Genomic DNA, 20,107 nt, shown 5'->3' on the forward strand with positions numbered 1-20,107 from the left:
AACATATTGATTTGTGGGACCCAGCTCTTTGGATAAGAAGCTGTTCGAGATTTTCAGAGGACTGCCTGGAGACCTCAGTGCAAGTGAATTGTTTGCTAGATTTGACCCTTTCCCCTGCAGGATAGCCTGATGTCCTTTACAGTGGGTCCGGAGGAGCTTAGGTAGACTTGGGTACATTAGGGATAAAGAAACTGGGAAGAACACAGGATATAGCATCTATACAACCTCCAGGGCAAATTCTGAACCCACCTGCAGCTGGTCCAAGACTCCTGTAGGGCTGGGCTGTGTGATGACTAGGATTTGTTGAACACAAGGGTGATCAGAGGAAGAATATTTATTTATAAAAAATAGTTATACCTCACCTTATGTCAAAGATCTCAGGATGTCTTATAAAAAGCATTAAAACAAGTTACACAATTTAACTCACCCCCTCCCCCAATATTAATAATTAAATAAACTAATAACATATTCAACTGCAGTAGTAAATTAAAAACATATATAAATTTTTTAAAAGTTTTAAAACAATGTACAGTGCATTTGGAAGGAGTTAATAAGGCCTAAAGGCTTTGATGAGCAACCAAGTATTAACTTGAAAACTAAATAGCATGAGTGTTAGTGCCCATCAGGCCCTTCAGGGAGAGGACATTCAACAGTTGGGGTGCCACAGCTGAGAAGGCCATCTCCCATGTCCTGACACAGTATATTAATCTCACTGTTGGAACACAGTAGATCTTAATCCTCAAGCACATATACGTAGAGGCATTCCCTCAAATATTGTGGGCCCAAGCCAGTTAGGTCTTTCAATGTCATCACAAACACTTGCACCCAAAGTGGAAATATATTGGCAGCCAGTGCAAGTCTTTTAAGACAGGCATGATATCCTGTCAGCATGGTACTCCAGTTAGTCATTGAGTTGCTGCATTTTGCATTAACTGCAATTTCTGAGTCTCTTTCAAGGGCAGTCCCAGATAGGGGTGGAACACACTGCTGCAAAAGGATGGGTTAGGGTCTTCCTGGAGCTCATTACTCCGGAGCTGTGGCAAACACATGCCGTGGCCCCAGTCTGCCATGAAGCTGACCCAAATAGCAGCAGAAAAGATCCACTCCTATTTGGGTCAGTAAAGGACCACTTTAGGCAGCCGTGGTGCAGCCCCAAATAGCAGCAGAAAAGATCCACTCTTATTTGGGCCGGTAAAGAGCCGCCTTAGGCAGCCCCAAAGAGGCTTCCAGGTTGTCTGGGGGCATGCAATGTGTAAACACCACGCCCCTGGAGCATCTTGAAGCTGCCCACATCTGGTCAGCCAGGGCAGCTTCGAGAAGTCTTGAGAGCATGCAGTGTCTGAATGCCATACCACCAAGCCTCCCAAAACCCAGCTTCACTGGCCAGTCTGTACAGGCTGATAGAATGCATTACAGTAGTATAACTGGGATGTTACCATTACATGGACTGCTGTGGCTAGGTAGCTCTATCCAGGAAAAGTAATAGCTGACACAACAGTTGAAGCTGGGGCCAAACATTCCATCCCACATTTGGGCCTCCAGTGACAAGGGCGGGGTACATACCGCCGATTTGCGGCGGTCTGCCGCCGCCGCCAGTAGGTCCGCGGGGGAGCCGGAGCCTTCAGACGGCCCGACTCCCGCGCGGACCGAAAAAGAAGCTCCAAAATGGAGCTTCTTTTACCGTCGCGTTTGCGACGTAGCGAGGCGCCAGGGGCGCGCTCACTACGTCACAAGCGGCGCGACGCGTACGGACGCTCAGCGTCCGATACGCAAAGATGGCGGCGCCCATGTGAAAGGGGCGCCGCCATCTTGTCCGTATAGAATACGTACTAGGGTTAGGGGGGTGCGGAAGCACCGCCCCTTCCTAACCCTAGTACGTATTCTATACGTACTAAATGGCGGTGTGTATCCCGCCAAGGATGGATCTAGGAGCACTCCAAAGGTACTCAGCAGCTTCTTCAGATCAAACCAGGGCTGTCCTTGAAAGCTAAGATGATCGAATTGAGACTATCATACTTTGGCCACATAGTGAGAAGGCACTGGTCACAAGAACAAACAATAATGCTAGGAAAGGTAGATGGTAGAACAATGAGAGGAAAACCACCAACCAGATGGATAAGACTCAATTAGGGGGGTTATGGGCAGGAGCTTGCAAGATCTGGGCAAGGCAGTGGAGGATAGGGATTCGTGGAAATGTCTCATCCATAGGGTCACCATGAGTTGGAACCAACTTAAGAGCAGCTAACAACAGCAACAATAGAATTTTAATACACTTTAATTTTAATGCATAATGTGTTTGACTTTTTTAATTAATTGGTTTTTAAACACTTTATACCTGCATTTTAATGCTTTTACATTGTTTTTGACTTGTACTGTTTTAAATCTGTTGTTAGCACTTTAAATCCCCATATTAGGAGAAAAACGGGATGTAAATTTAATAATAATAATAACAGAGTCAGGTGTCTAAAAAAAAAAAAATCCTGAGAGAAAAGACTAGGATCCATTACTGCCCCCTATGGAGGCTAAAATTTAGGCAAGAAGAGAACAAAGCTTCAGACAAGAATTTGATGCCAAAAGGGCTAAGAGTGTCTGGAAGTTAGAAGTCAAGAGCACAAAGCCCAAGGCTCATCTCCAGAACTATCATCTTGAATTTACAAAGACTTAGCTTTGTGCAGCAAAAGGATGGAAAATAAGACCAGAAACCTGGAAGAAAAAGTCTGGAAGTAGGAAGCCTAGAGGTGACTGCCGAGAGGACTAAATCAAAGAGCAGAAGAATGAAGTTAAAAGCACAAAGCCCAAGGCCAGAAGTCATAAGTACAGAGCTGGAAGATAGCCCTGGTCTATTGTATGGAGCTAGAGGCTGGAGTCTAGAAAAGAAAAACAAGTCTACAATAGACTTGTGAGATGGGCTAACAATTTTTTTTTAAAAAAAATCAAAGCTTTTTCATGGAATGAATAGCTAAAGTCAAATTAATATTAGCTCCACTAGTATGAAGAGTATGCTGATTAAGTAGTGAGTAATTGTATTGTTCTGTTATGTGAGTTTCTGGGAAATGGTGTGAAAACAAAATGATATGATTATGCACTGATGCTCAAATTAACAGAGAAGGAAGATAAGAATGTAATAATTTTGTACATAATTGGTTCATAGTATTCTATGCTCAGAAAGTAAAACATAGTCATTTTTGAAATAACATGCAAACTTAATTTCCTATAGTTTAACAGAAACATATTAACATGATAAATGTACTGATATTTATTCATTATATAATTTTGTTTTACATATGTTTGAATAAATATATATGTGTATACTCCAAGTTCTAGCATGTTTGAGCATTGGATTATGGCTCTGGAGATCAGGATTCATTTCTCGTTTGATCCATAGAGTGACCTTGTGTGAGTGACACACTCTCAACCTAGAAAGGTTTACTTTAGGGTCACCATAAGCAGAAAAAGATTTGAAGGCACATGACAACAGCAACAAATCGACTACTAATTTGTACCCCAAAATAGACATCATCATGATACTATACTTTCTTGCTTGGAATGCTGGGCGATCAAATTGAGAAATATGAAAGGACATTACAGTACAGGACAAAAGCTGCAAGAATGAAGACTACTGTTATTCCTTAACAAGAAGACTGGCTGATGAAGGTGATTGAAGTGGCTGAAATAGACAAATTGACAATGTTGATCAAATAGAAATCTTTGAATAATTGTAAGAAAGATTGGAAAAAGTTTATTGCTTATTTGTAGTTATAAAGGGGATACAAATGAATTACAGGCTTTGTTAAATAAGCCAAGTTTGTTACTATGGAAACACAAATATAACATCATATAAGGGAAGTATGATAAACTGGTATATATCCATTAGTTAGGCAGGGGAAGTCAGTAATATTTGTTAGTTTTAGTTGTGTAGTTTAAATTTATATTGTAATTGGATTTGTTAGTTTTAGTTGCACATAAAATATGTTTGTGTTTGTGTTTAAGTTTAATAAAACAATTTAAAATGAAGCTATTCTCTATGCCTTTGAGTTTTTAGTATGCTAGGCCTTTTAATTTGGCATTGTATATTTATGTCAACAAGAAGACTCAGATATTCCCCTTAATGTGGTTATTAACAGATTTTCATATATTGAAGTCTGCTAAAGGTCACTCAAATTAATTCACATTTGATAGAAAAGTCAACAAATCACTTACCTTAAGAGGAAAGGTAAGTCTGCAACAGTCCTAATGAAACTTACAGGGCAGTAAGGGACATCAAAGGCAATGGATCTTAGTGCTAAGTACGCTTACGCAGAATTGGGTTCTAACTTGTGATGATTGTCAGTGGTGAGGAATGGCATACTGTCCAACATTTCATGGATGTAAACCTGGACATGTGTGGCTCAACAACATTTAAATGTGATCAAGATGGAAAAAATGAGGATGAACAAACAAGCTTGGAGATGCTACAGTAGTTTGCTTTTGTCTGTGCGTACTGGAAAGGAAAAGATTCGACTCTCACCTCTCCTTTCCTCCTTGCTGAGTCAATTGAGTGCAAATGACTTTTGTAGTCTGAATTCAGTTTGCATCTGGGGACAAAGTGGAAGAAGGAAGAAAATTTGGTACATTTTAGAAACAGCTGAAACTGTGGGACAACAAAGGATTAATTGGAACTGTCCCCGATAAATCATGACCATTAGACAGTATGGGAAGGAGAGATGCATATCATATGTGAAATATTTTACATTATTAGTAGATTTTAAAAAGTGGATTTAGACTTTGAAAGAAGTCCCTTGGTGCCAAGAAGCTTTTGTACCAGGCATTGAGCAACATTACTTCTCCCCCCCCCCCCCCCAAATTAAACTGGACAGCATATTTTAACCTATTCTATATTTATTCTTTACAGTGACAATCCACTGGAGGGCTATTTATGTGAATAAGATTTCACATATTTCTAAGTAACAGTGATTTAAGTCACAGGAGGTTTTGTGAAAATGAACAAAGTAAGAACAGCAAAGTATGCATAAAACCCATATTAGCAGCAGCCTAATAAGGTTGATTTTATTCTCTGAAGATTTACCAGCTACATAGATTACCATACTGAATAAACTTTAGAGTGATCACCTGTACTCATTTCCCACCTGCTCAGATTCTTGGTGTGTACTTGTTATCTACAGCAAATGATATAAAATGGATAGCTGTTCACTCCTTCCAACAGTTAATGGGCTACAGTAATGAATGGCAAATCAATGTAATTCAATGCAATGCATGCCTAACTCTGAAGAAAGCATCAGATGGATATGGAATATTTCTGCAGGCAGTTCATCACTTCTTTCTATATTACTCTGTTTTGGGTTGAATAAATCACTGAACAATACAAAGAAAATGATATATTTATTCTAGATGGGTGATACTATATTGTAGTCTGGATAGTGATCTCAGTCTCCCATGCCCTTGAAATCTTTGCATTTCTTAGATTTTATTCCAGAGTATAAAACAACTGATTCCAATAATAAATGTGTCAGTTTTTATGGTGCTATAGGACTCTGCTGTTTTTGCTGCAGCAGTCTAAGATGTCTACCCTTTTTGAAATAAATCTGAGTAGCAATGCTGGTTCTGCAAATCAGCTTTGGGATTGGTCTTCTAGTCTAAACTGTTGGAAGTTAGGGACGATTCATGCCCTCAAGGAATAGAACACAAGGAAGATTCTGGTCTGATTCCAAGGACTCATATACTGAGCATCTGACACTGTAGGATGTGGCTGAGTAAAGTGGTGTACTGTTGTTCTTGTTCCTGTTCCCAAATTGACCAAAGGAAGAAACTTGGGTTCTTCTGTTTTGATCTACTTTGTCTGCACCTTTACTTTGTATGTGTCTTAAAAATGGGTTTCATTCATACTTAAATCTTTTACCATTTAAACTAATAACAGCAGGAAGGTTCAGCATGACTTGGAGTCATGGTATGCCATAGTAAGTGTTGCTAATTGCCCCAGATTCTGAGTTCTGAAATAAACTATGTGCAAACCATGGAGCAGAGTGCCTCCCTTTGGAGTACAATAGTTTGACTGGCTGTAAGACTCACAGCCATGTGGGTTTATGATGCAGATAGGGCCTCTCTTGTAGTTTGTAATTTTAAAATATTTTCAGTACTAAAGAACTTATATAAGTTGTGATGGTATTGCCTATGAAGAATATCGCACAGCGTTCTGAGAACGTTCTGGGAACCCGCTGGGAACGGAATGCATCACAGTTTACCACACGTATGTGTTCCCATCGGGTTACCAAAACGTTCCCGATGTGTTCCACATGCATTCCAGGGTGGGGACGGATTAGATGTGTTCCCAGCGAGCTGTAACATTCTCAGAATGTTCAGTAAGAAGTCTGTGCAGTATTCTTATCCGTTTCCAATTCCGTTCTCTAATTCCTCTGTCTCCTGATTGGCTGAAAGAATGCCCTTCTCTTTAGTCCTCCAAAGTCCTAGAGCGTGCAAAAATGTTTATTGCTCTCCCAGGTATGACACAGCACCCTCTTTGACAAAAGTAACATAGGTTTTATCCTATTTTCTACAAACATATGTCAGCATATGATGCCCCAATGTTTTATAGGGGCTTGCCTTCCTTCCCTCCCAAGGGAATCTTCAGACTCCCTTTGGAGGGAAGACAAGCTCCGGCAGGGCTTGCCTTCCTTCCCTCCCAAGGGAATCTTCCCAAGGGACTCTGTGTCTGCTTTCTGCACACACACACACACACACACTATATATATATATATATATATATATATATATATATATGTAGGTTAATGTGTGCATGTGTGTGTGTCTGTGTGTTCTCTGCACTCTCACAAACACATGCACACATATTTATATAGATAGAATTCATAACAGCAACTTTTACAAGTCCAATGTTAGCAAAGTTATACGGAGTCAAAACAACCACAGAGTGGAGATGTCATCATTACACAGTCCTCAAAAAGAAATACGCATGCACTACAGCAAAACATTATGGGAAAATTCTCAAGAAAAAGGGATGCGCTGTGCGGAAAAATGCATTCCCGTTACGTTCCCATCTTGTTCTACTTTCTTGAATGCGATAATACCCGTTCCCTGAACGTTCCATCTCGTAACGTTATGAGAACGATATGCGATAATCTTCTATGAGTGTGAAAAGTAAGAGACACCCTCTCCTGGCACTTCCCTAGTTGGCAAGTATACTTGCACTGGGTCAAGAGAGGTTGGCTTTAATATGTGAGAGGGAGACAGAGAGTGTGTGTATGTGAATAGGGTTGTAGTCCATATTACTACCTATTTGGAACATCTCAAAGTACAAAGTAACAGTCGTGCACTGCTATGTATATGCTTGAGCATGTCCTGAATCTTCATATTCCTCTGATATTATTATTATTATTATTATTATTATTATTATTATTATTACTAACCTTTATTTATAAAGCGCTGTAAATTTACACAGTGTTGTACATACAGTCTTTTTAATTAGACGGTTTCTTTTTTTCAGAAAATAATATCCTAAATTAGCAAATGGTTAATTCAAACATTCAAAAGAGCTCATCCAACTAATCTGGTTTTCACAAGGAGAGTGGAAGATTCCAACACACCATGTAATAGCAAAACATGGCTACTAACTGATCTCTACTTATGCCTAAAGATCCTCCAAGTAGCCTTATTTAGCATACCTGTGTCATCTGATGTTCCCAAGAGCATAGGCCATATTGATAGTGTCGTCTGAAGGAAGCTGTATTTAGTTAATTCCTAGGTATTTTTAAGTGATGGGTAAAACACTAAACACACCATTACAAATTTGGATGTGTTTAACATGGTGAAACTGTATGTTGTTCAGTTGGTATATATATATATATCATGTAGAAGATGCAGCGAGCTTGTTTTCTGCTGCTCCACAGACAAGAAGACAAACCATTAGATTCAAATTACAAAGGAAGAGATTCTGTTTAAATGATAAAAATAATTTCTCGACAGTAACAACTCTTCAAAAGTGGAATAAAATGGCTTGGCAGGATGGCCTCCCCCTTTTTAGAGGTCTTCAAACACAGCTTCAATGGCCATCTCTTGGAAATATTTTAATTGTGTTTTCCTGCATGATTGGGGCCTTAGACTAAATGACTCTTGTAGTCTCTTCCAGTTCTGATGAATGTGTGACAAGTTTTCATTATATGTTAGTTAATGTGAGGCTTCAGATTACTATGTGAGTTATTCTGGAAGGTGTACACATAGCACTATAAAGAAATGTGATTCAGTAAAGTGTATGAATTTCACAACTTTCCCATTTTTGCAGAGATAATCTTGATTTATTCTCCATCCCCCCATTTTTTTCAGCTGCATTTAAGATGTCCCCGTTTCTCCTCCATTATTTCCCCCATTGTTCTAAACTTACTTCAACTGCAAAGTTCAAAGTACAACAGTAGTTTGCACTGAATTAACTCAGGGGTCAGGGAGAGGAGAAGAGGGGTGGAATCTTGTCTTTCCCAGTAGGTTCAGGCAAAATCAAACTGCCACAGCCTTTCTTAGCTTGTGTTCTTCCTCATTAAGAAATATTGCCATCTTTGAGCAAACTCTCATGTTGCTTGGCTAAACAGACCCCATTTTTCATCTGTGAAATGTTAAAGAGTATGCTGTCAGCATCCTAAGAGGGAAGCAGTATGCAAGACAATCCTATTATCCTAGTGGGTCACCTGATATGTTAAATTGGTTTTCAAAGAAGCAGCTTTGTGCCAAAAACTGAAAAACCCCAAGCGAAGAATGCATTGTGTGACATATCACGATCACTGGGATTGAAGTACAAAGGAAGAGGGAAGATGTTGTTGTTGTTGTTGTTTGTGTCCCACTCTTTTCACAGAAAGTAGGATATACAAACAGAGTGTCAGGTTTGAGGTTCACAAAGCCAAGGGGCTCTCTGCTCGTACAGACCCCCAGAGCTTTTATGGCATTCCAGTTCTCAAGTAGATGTGTAGCATTATTGGCATTTTAGAAACAGTTGGTGGGCTACAGTGATGAATGGCAAATCAATGCAGTGCAGACTGTCCAGGCTTTACTCCTGGACAAACGTTACACATGTTTGCAGACAAGTGCAATTAAAATTGTATGTTTTAAAGAAGAAAATACTTATTTTGAAAGGTATTACAGAATTTAAGTGAGCATTTGTTTATTCACTGCTCTTTCCTTAGTGTAGCTTCATGCAAAAACAAACAAAAAGCACTAAAGGTAGCCTAGAGGAACTTTCTTTCTTTAATCTTATAAGATTTTTTTTTCTTTTGCCAAAACAAAACATTTGCTTCCTTTCTAGCAAACTGCCCCACTCATCCTCAATAACTTTTAAAATTTATTTATTTAAAGCATTCTTACAGTGTTTCAGGCAAAAAGACTGCCAGAGCAGCTTACAAAAATGAGGAATAAGATGATCTATGCCTTACAGTCTTACAGCTGGGGTGAAAATCACAGCAAAAAAAGGCATTGGCAGGGGAAAGGTAAAAGAGAATTTCAGGTATTAGTTTCTTATTTACTACTGCTTTTTCCTCTGTTGCCCTCATCCGTGGTAGATGCGAGGAAAGAGGGATGGAGTCCTTCAGCTGGAGCTGCATTCAGCCATGATTGACTTCATATTACTAACAAGGTACCATAGAGTTTATAGATACTGAGAGCCACTGCAGCTACTGATGAATTTCAGTAGCACTTGAGGCAAGTGAAGACCCCAAGGAAGTCCAGTGTGTATTTATCTGCTAGTATAAACACCTTAAAGGCACTAGATCCCACCTGATCTTGGAAGGTAAGCAAAGTCAGTTTTGGTTAGTACTTAGATGGGAGACAGCCAATCAATACAAGGTGCTGTAGGCTATATTTCAGAGGAAAGAACTGGCAAAACCACCTCTGAGGATTCCTTGCCAAAGAAAACTGTATGGAATTCATGGGGTCACCTAAACTGACAGAAGACTTGAGGGCACACATATACTGATAAACTAGACTTCCAATTCTGAATGTTTTTTTAACTAAAAAAGATAATTACAAACCCATTGCTTCAAAAAGCCACCCCACACCCCTCCCTGTTCTTTCTCTCTGCATGATATCTGAGCATGGGTGTCTGCGCCTGCGGGAAGGAAGGGAGAGGAGGAGGCGGCCCCCACCCATCCCTTCCTCCTTGCGGGTGTCTGCGCCCACGGGAAGGAAGGGAGAGGAGGAGGTGGCTGTAACAAACCCCCTTTAATATGTGGCAGGCGCTTGGGGACTTTTCTTATCCCACCGCTGCCACCAAATTATGTCACGATTCCCCACCACCTCACAATCCTTCCTTTCTATTTGACCCAATACCTCTTTGGGTTTTGAAGCCCAGTAGCGTGGATGAATGTTAAAACACAGGCCAAGTGGATAGTTAAACAAGAATAGAAGTTTATTTTTAAAACAGAATAGGTAAAGGTAACTTTTACGTGAGGTTGTTACTAGGTCTTCTTTTGTTACATGTATACAGGTCTTGTTTTAACTATCTAATAATATCTCTGCCACACAGGCTATACTATCACTGAATAAATTATGTAACCCAACCCCCCTCTTCCTAAATCTGGATACACTGAGTCTCTCCTCTCTAGACTCTCCAAAACTAATACTGTCCCTCTCTGGATAAAACAGTTCCTTAAGTAACTATTCCCTCAAGAACTTATTGGAACATAGTCCTCTCTTGGACTCTACAGTTCCCTCACTCTAATCCTAACTATTTTCCCCCAACTCCCCTCCAGCCTTATCCCTCAGGATTCCAAACCCTAACTGACTCAACCCAACTGCCAAGCGGAATCTTCACTCCTTAGCCAGCACCTGATTGACTTAGGATCTCTGGCTTCTGATTGGCTGGTTTGTAAGTCAGTTCGTCACAGCAGCCCCCACCCGTCCCTTCCTCCTCACGGATGACTGCACCCGCGGGAAGGAAGGGAGAGGAGGAGGCAGCCCCCACCCGTCCCTTCCTCCTCGCGGGTGTCTGCGCCAGCACTCGCAGGGAGAAGGGAACGGAGGGAGCCCTGCCCCCTCCCCCTTTCCCCGTGTGGTGCCTGCTCCAGCCCTGGCACCCGTGGGGAGAAGGGGAGTTGGGAGGTAGGGTGGTTTCCCAACCTGGCAACCCCCAGGTTGGGAACCCCTGTTCTAAAGCTACATGATATAACCAAAGTTTATTTTCCATGAAGAAGAATTAATCTAACAAAGTATCATGGTCATATTGTGAGAGAATGCACTAACCAGAAAGGGCTCACTGTATGATGGTCCTATTGTATATGGATCAGCAAAGAGTAAAGAGTGCCATTGCTATTTCTGTCAACTTGATTTGTCAAAGCCTCATAGACATTCATGTTCTATGTTGTGGTATTAATCTGTGAGGTTTAGCTGTTTAATAGATTCAGTACACTACCTTTTGAGGTTCCTACCCTCATGGGGTAGCTTACTCATCAATTTAAACAGGAACATAAATATAAAATATGAAATATTATCAAAACTTAAATTAGTTAAAACACAAATTATCTTCCCAAATTTTTCTCAAATCATCTGATAGAATTCAATGATATAGCCATGTTAGTCTACAGAATCAGTATGTAGAGAGATTTTGTAGCACCTTTGAGACTGAGACTAACTGAACGAAAGAAATTGACAGCATGAGCTTTCATAGACTTCAGTCTACTTCCTCAGATGCATTGAAAGCTCATACTGTCAATTTCTTTCTTTCAGTTAGTCTCAAAGGTGCTAGAAGGTTTCTGTATATATCAAATCATCCAAATTGCTCTCAAACATCCAAGGAAATGATTGAAATGAAAGAAGCTCAGATTTATTTTCTATATATTTGAGAGAGAGAGAGAGAGAGAGAGAGAGAGAGAGAAGGCCACATATATCTCCAGGTAAAGAATACTCCAAAATGATGGAGCCACTACATGAAAAGCTTTATACCCGATACAATCCTAAGATTTCTTGTTGAAGAAAACTAGAAAGCTGGGTCCCTGAGGGTGATACTAAAATGTGGGCATATAAATGCAAGCAATGCTTATCCCAAGCTGTTCAAAGTTTAAAATATAAAATCTTCACATCCATATGACCAATCATGCAATCCCTTTCCACCACATTTCTTCATTTATATTTTTCTTGTGTCACCTCTTTCTCAAATGTTCTTCCAAGAGTAAAAAAACAAACAAAACCTGAAATTAGAGAGCAAAAGTTTCCCATAATAAATCAAGTGTCACATGGCTTTCCAAGATGTTGATGGCACACACAGCAGTCCCAGCCTACATACTCCATGGTGAAAAATGCTGGGCATTGCAATCCAAGAAAATGTGTAGCTTTGCATGATTCTCACCATTGTACTGAATGGAGGATGCCATGAGTATAACAGGATACACCAGTGAATTTATACATCCTGCTAAAGTTTCTGTAGTTTTTAGGGAAAATCTAAAAAGAAATGAAAAACCGGTCAAAGAAATGCTGTACAATTAGGGGACATCAAGCACAAATAAAATCCTTTTTTTACCATGGCCTTTTACGTACTTTAAGTTGGCAAATGAGAGATAACATACTCAGATTAACATGCGGGGTTGCTACCACTTTCTTTATTAACATATAGACTGTTTCTGTACCACTTGTAGTTGTTATGAGACAGGAGTTCTGTTCTTTACTTACCAGAATTAATTTTTCTTTTAGATTTTGCCATGTCCTGAGTGCTATTAATTTGTTGTCAACTTCAACAGGATAATGCTACAACTGCATTATGAGCAACAGCAGCACTAGCAGCAGCAGACATAATAGGAGCAAAACAGAGTGGAACAGAACAAATGAAGAACAAAGATTAGATGGCATTAACAGAACGTTCAGTTTGCAATTTTGTTCTGTTGGCTGTCCTTTCTTTAGCCTTCCTTTCCCCCTCATTTACAAGAAACTCCTTGCTTACTGCTGTAGTGACTTGTAAGAGTTAGGAAAACTGTATTTGATGAGTGGAGGAAATAGTGAGGATTATTTTCCTCTTGGATCCAACAGAAGAAAATCAGCAATCTTTCTCCCTTTATTTATCATACTCCAGAGTAATCACAGAAGGCAACTAATTATGTGCCACATTTTCAGGACTAGAATTGTTCCTGTATTTGCATTTTCTCTCTCTCTCTAAAAGCAGCAAGGCAGACAAGTAGTGCCAACATAAAATGTAACAAAGGAGATGAGGGCCTCTTCAAATAAAGATATTGACCCTCCTCTCCTTCTATACCAATTTATGTAGATTTACTGTAGGTAGAGTATCTGCTGTGGAAGTGTCATTGAAAGTGAAACTTGAAGCAACTAGGAGGGGCCTTGGTAGGCAAAACATTTTGTAGGGAATGGAAGGGAATTAAAATAATTCTAATTAGAGAGCAATTATTTACCAATGTTTGCTCTTGCTCATGACTAAAATGGCAAAGAACATCCACAAGAGGATTTTATTTAAGGTTTCTGAATGACCTCATTGCAGGCATTATCCTACAGAAGAGTACTGTTTGAAACCTCAGGTTCATGCACTCTTCCATCCCATTATGACATGTATAATTTATAATGAACCTCCAGGAATATGTATATTTCAATGTGTCTCTATGTACACCATTTATTATATGTAAATCAAGTGCTGGCTATCCAAAAGCTTCATTTTGATGTGGCAGTTTATAAATAACATGCAGCCAATGAAAAACTCCTGGCCTTGGCTTTCAGATTGCATAGTATTTGGAATGTGTTTTTGTATGATATAAAAGATTTAGATCTATTGTGATTCTTCTTTGGAAAACTAAAAACAATAAACTAGATACATAACACTGCTGTGAAAAAGAATCACCCCTATACATTGCAAGGCAAAAAAAACGCAATAAACATCTTCCTCTTGGTTTAATGTGTACCTTCATAAACTCATTTTTCCTTATCTTTTGTTGATGCCTTCCTTTTATTCAAAGCAGCACCACTAATGTCTTAAACCAATTATAATCCTAATGACTCTCACCTGTGCTGTCAGTGTCATAAACTCATTTTGCTAAGCCTGCTGTCACAAAGAACTGGTGTGTGCTAGCTTTAGTTCTGCATTGGCTAAATTCCTTCAACCATCTCCAGCTGGGCTGTAAGGGTAGTTATAATTCATTTTCTTAATTGTTCTGAGGAGGGTGGGGGAAATCATCAAGAAATAAAAAGGCAGTTTTTAATATTCATTGGAATGCAGTCCAAGAAGCATGAACATGGATTTTGAAACAGTTGTATGATCATATGAGATATGGAAAACTTTTTGCTGATAGTACAAGATGTTTAAGACAGAACAGTCTGTCTTGTAATCTTGTGGTTTGCTAGCACTCATTCTTTCTGCCTTCAGGAGAATGAAAACTGGGACAACAAGCTGGGATAAGAAGCTCAATATGGCTGAGAATCTATATTGGCTCTTCCTTGTACTAAAAGGGATGCAGTGGCTCAGCAATTTAGAAGCTGACTCTGATGATCGCAAGGTCGGCAGTTCAAGACCCAAGTGCCGCACAACGGAGTGAGTTCCCATCACTAGTCCCAGCTTCTGCCAACCTAGCAGTTCAAAAGCATGCAAATCAAATAGAGAAATAGGTACACCTTTGGTATATGACCATGGAGTCTTCTTTGATATCGCTGGCCCCCTACAACATATTTTGGAAAAGCAGGGGATACTTTGACTTATCACACAGTAATCAGCAAAATATCATCTGGATCAAAAAACAAAAAAACAAAAACTCAGTTAGAAGCATTATCTACAGAAACAAATTTTCCCATGTCTGGACCCATTTGATTTATATGGAAGAACCCAGGCTTAAGAGTATAAAAACAAAGGGTTTTTTGAAAATATACAGACTTTCTTTTCATACTGTAACAATATGTTCTGGATGTGTGTTTAATTCAAAGGTAGAGAAAGTGCAGGCTATGAATATTGTGGAGCTCCCAGATCTTACTTTCACATCCCCCAAAGAACCCTTACTTCTGTGCAATTGTTTGGCTAAAATTGCCTCCAAATTATAACCAAAGCTTCTATGCATGCAAACCTTCCCCATACTCAAAGCAGCTCCCTCAAAAGCCCCACATCTTTCTCAAAAATATCTTTCTCCTCTGTTTCTTCTTCAAAGTTTTTACTGGAAGTGATGTGATGTCACTTTTTGTCTCTATTTTGAAGGGATAAAAGAGGGAAAACACAGTATTTTGTTGCACTGAGGTAGGAGTGGCCTATGGAGGATGAAAATTGCCCCCTGCTGCCCATGCAGTTGCCTGACATGGTTGAATTTATTAACTATTGATAGCCAATAAGATTTTTTAAAAAATATTGAGTTTTATTCTGGCACACTGTTTAGATCTTCATTCCCCACAATGCACTTCTCTGTACCACTCATCTCAGTAATTTCCATTCCTTCACTTTAAATTATCTCCTTCACACTCCTTGGGCCTCTTCTGCCTGTCACAGACACTTTGTTGTCCTGATCCTCTGTACCAGATTTTATACTCATCTCAGGACTGTTAATGCCTTGACCCTAAGTGGCCTTGTTCTTTATGTTCTCTAGCACTCTGTTTCTTTCCATCCTCCAGCACCAATTATCCAGTTTACCTTTCAAATGTCACCTATTTATTCATGCCATCAAGTTGAGTCACCTTCTGTTGTGACTCCTAGTGCTGCCACCAAAGACAATAGAATGCTGGGTCAAAGTACATGTAAATATGTTAGCCTACAGCCTTGTGTCAGTTTTTGTTTTACTCTAAGTAAGCACCCAAGCTTCAGACTGCCATAGTAGTTTATTTCTTTAAGTGTTGCGAGTGTATGTGAAACTTTGGAGGGAAGATAAGGATTAACTCTCCTGCTGCCTGAGTGCTGATCCACACTGGGACCCACTTTAGAGCAGTGGTTCCCCAACTTTGGTATTCCAAGTGCTTTGGACTTTACCTCCCAAAATTCCTGCCTGTTGTCCAAGCTGGGTAAGGCCTTGAGAGCTTATGTCAAAATACTTGGAAGACCAAAGTTTGGGAACCACTGCTTTAGAGTAAACGATAGAGACAGAACTGCAATTTATATAGAACCTTCAAAGCAGAGTTAGAAGGTGCCAGTGTAAGAAATATAAACAAAATGGTTACAATTCAACATCCCTGGCATGTAGTGTAAATAGCAACATGCAGAGATATGCTATTCAAGCACTAACCAACCCTCATGCACAGTAGCAAGATTTCACAACACACACCAGTGACTAGGAAGTTTATCACACACCTTCAGTTCTGCCATGCTCCCGTCACCCCAGGGTCATTGATCTGCAATGGGAGCCTCCTGGTGGGATTGCGGATGATGCTATTAAAGGGGAACACCTCCATTTTCGTCATGGAAGCGTTCTCGTAATTGTTTTAAAAAGAGCCCTATTTTAATAACGATTTAATCTGTTATTTAAAAAGGGCTCTTTTTAAAACAATTATGAGAATGCTTCCATGACGAAAACAGAAGCGTTCCCCTTTAATAGTGCCATCTGTGATCCCACCAGGAGGCTCCTGTCGCAGATCGATGGCGCTGGGGCGACGGGAGCAAGGTGGAACTGAAGGTGTGATAAACTCCTAGGTGGTTTTGCACAATTAATAATGCACAATGTATGATGCCCAGTCAATGCAGAACATACAATATAGAACTTTAATGGAAAATACCTGATGCACAATGTGATGCACAACTACTGGAACATACAATGCACAACTGCAACATGCAATATGAAATGCCCAACTGCCACCCACAGTGCACAATCTCAAAAGCCTAAAATGAGACACAGAAGAACAAGCTGTGTGAACAACTCTGTTTTTGCCACAGTCAGCAGAGAATGTCCATTGTACAATGGTGACGTACACATATGTACAGTCAGATCTCCATATCCACAGAGGCCTTTTCCATTAATCCAACCATCCATGGCTTGGAAATATTTTTTAAAAATAAATTCCAACCCCCCCCCCAAAAAAAAAAAAACCTTGATTTTTCCATTTTATATAAGGAACATCATTTTACTACCAAAATGCATTTAATGGGACTTGAGCAGGGACAGATTTTGCTATCCACAGGTTGTCCTGGAACCAAATCAAAGGCCCACTGTATATCCCTAACTGGATGCCAGCCAGTGGGTAGTTTGACCCTTCATTCTACCTGTTTTCTAAATGTGATGGAGTGTTTTAGAAACAGTGAAGTGCTTATACATTACCAGTACTGGAAATATAATACCTAATTCTGTCACTACTTCAATATTTTAATAATTGTTGTTTTTATTGTTGTTTTTGCTGTTGTTTTATGCCTTCAGGATATTTCCATTTTATGACAACCATAGGGTGAGCCTATGACGGGGATTTCTTGGCAAGATTTCTTTCAAGCACCATTGCCTTCCTCTGAGGATCACCCAAAGGGTTTCCATGGTTGAGCAGGAATTCAAACCCTGGCCTCGTAGAATCCTAGTCCAGGATGCAAACCACTACACCACACTGGTTTGATATTACCAACTAGGGGTGAGAAAATTTATCTTTCAAAAATCTTCTCTTGTCATTTGTGAGCAGCAAAATGGTGCAGACATCTGCTGAGTATCCAGAGGCCAGGAATTAGCTGAAATTCTCCAGCAGTTTCTACAAGGGAAAACTCAAAATTGACCCTTTTCTCAAAAAGCTTTTTTCTGAGGAATTCTGACTTGCTAATTGTTGCAAGGAACTCTGCTTAGTGCATGAAGGAAGCAATGGGCTAGGAACAATGGAGAGGAGGAGAAGGAGAAGGGGCCAAGGTCTCAATCCTACTTCCTGGATAATTCGGTGCCTGATCCGAATTGATGGATCGGTTCAGCAGCAGAGCCGATTCATCAATTTGGATCAGACACCCTGTCCCCTTACCTTTCTGTGATGACCGGAAGGAGGCTGAGAAGCTGGAGGACTGAGCAGGCAGGCAGGCAGAAGAAGGGAGGCTGGACTGAGGACAGAGGACTGAGCAAGCAGCCGAGCCAGAGTGGAAGGAGGGAGGTTGGACAGAGGACCGAGCAGGCAGGCAGACAGGCAGAAGGAGGAAAGCTAGACAGAGGATGGAGGACCAAGCAGGCAGGCAGGCAGGCAGGCAGAAAGAGGGAGGCTGGACAGAGGATGGAGGACCTATCAGGCAGGCGAGCCAGGGCAGAAGGAGGAAGGCTGGATGGAAGATGGAGAGGCAGGATGGAGGGAGGCATGGTTGGGACAGAGGCCATGGAAGCCAGAATGCCAGGGCAGATTCAAATTTGCCTGGTTCCCACTTGGGCTGAAGTGGAAGAAATCGATTCAGCCCCAAAGACCCTGATTTAACCAACATCTTTTTGATGCAGGTTAAATGGGTCAAAACTATACTCCCCTTTCCGAATCGCTTCAGCGATTCGGATTAAGTGGGAAACATAGTGGTTTAAACTGGATCGTGATTCAGTACAATCCGGTTTAAACCATAGTGGGAATGAGGCCCAAGACAATTGCCTCCTTCTATAGTCTTACAATATTATTGAACAATATTATAAGTGGATTAATAGTTAAGCCTGAAATTCTCTACATAATCATGGATGGCCAAAACAGGAACTATTTTGTTTAAATAGTTCAAAAATGACAGTTTTCAGCAGATTATTAGAAAATTCCTCTTTCTATGTGAAATGTATGCTCACTCCACCTGCCAATACCGGTACATTTTTATTCTAAAGAAAATATGCAGACCAGCTATGGTATATCATTGGTATATGAACCAAACTTGCCCTGAGAGAGACTACTGATCAGTAGCTTAGCAGAAGTTTTTTTCCATTCAGTGGATTCACAGAGGGCACGACACTGCTATACCACTCCATCACGTAAATGAGAATCTGTCTCCATTGAACTGGGGAAGAAATAAAGAATGTGTATATATAGTGTAAATGTGGTTGAAATGCCCATCTGTAGAACACATTTGGCATCAAATTGTTGGAGCGATTTCAGACATAACCTAGAAAATAATCCATGCTTGCTTTACTATCTCTGTTTAATGACTCTGAACATTGAATCTTTCACAAAGAGATCATAATATTTATGTCAGTAGCACTAAGAAGGGAGGTTGCCAAGCACTATGAAAACCCACAGGTTATGCACTCAATGCCTAATACATAAGAATTTAGTATATACAGATAGTCAAAATGAATTAATTGTCCTACTGGCATGAATCCACTGGCTGCCACTGGTTATATTACTGAATTCTTGGAAATCTGACCATTTGCCATTGAAGGTAAATATATATTTACCATGAGTGAGATTGGTCTGTGAGCAATAAAAGGATTTTTGAAACTCCTGATTTATCTCTTTGTAGGTGTCAGACACACTATAAATATAAATCAGAGCTGCTTTGTTGGAGGAGTGTACTAAGAGGAATATGATTTGTTTTTGTTCCTAAGGTAGTGTTAAGAATCTTAAGTCATTTCTGAGAATGATACCACCTTGGCTGAATTGTCTAACATTGCAGCTAGAAATGTATTAGAATTGTAAAAGAATCCAGGCATGACAACTCCCTTACTATATTTTCTCTTTACAAATATGTGTCTCTCCTAAGGTTATAATGATTTCCCTCTTGGGGTACATCTGCACTATAGAAATAATGCAGTTTGACACCACATTAACTGTCATGTCTCCATCTTACAGAATATTGGGATTTGTAGTTTTGTGAGGCACCAACACTGTTTGGCAGAGAAGTCCAAAGATCTTGTAAAACTGCAGATCCCAGAGTTACATAGGCGGGATACAGACTGCTCCAAAAGGGCGGTCTCCCGCTGCCCTGGTTTGCTGCACGAGGGAGCCGCAGCGGACAAAAAGCGTGGCTCCCTCGCGCAGCAAAAAGAACCCGCAAAAATCGGGTTCTTTCTGTGGCGCAGTTGTGATGCCGCAAGGCACCAATGGTGCACTTGTGGCGTCACAAGGGTGCCAAGATGTGCGGATGCTAAGCATCCGTCACGTCAAAATGGCGGTGCCCGTATGTATAGGCCACCGCCATTTTGACGCCCTCGTCACGTGCGAAGGGTGAGGGGCGCCTGAAAGCGCCGCCCCTTGCAGGTCACGACGGCACCCCATAGGGTCCGTCTAGCCAGCGCCATAGTGTTTAAAG

Source organism: Sceloporus occidentalis, unplaced genomic scaffold, assembly GCF_023333645.1.
Source record: "Sceloporus occidentalis isolate IW3139 unplaced genomic scaffold, rSceOcc1.0.p SCAF_2, whole genome shotgun sequence".
In the NCBI taxonomy this organism is placed as follows: Eukaryota; Metazoa; Chordata; class Lepidosauria; order Squamata; family Phrynosomatidae; genus Sceloporus; species Sceloporus occidentalis.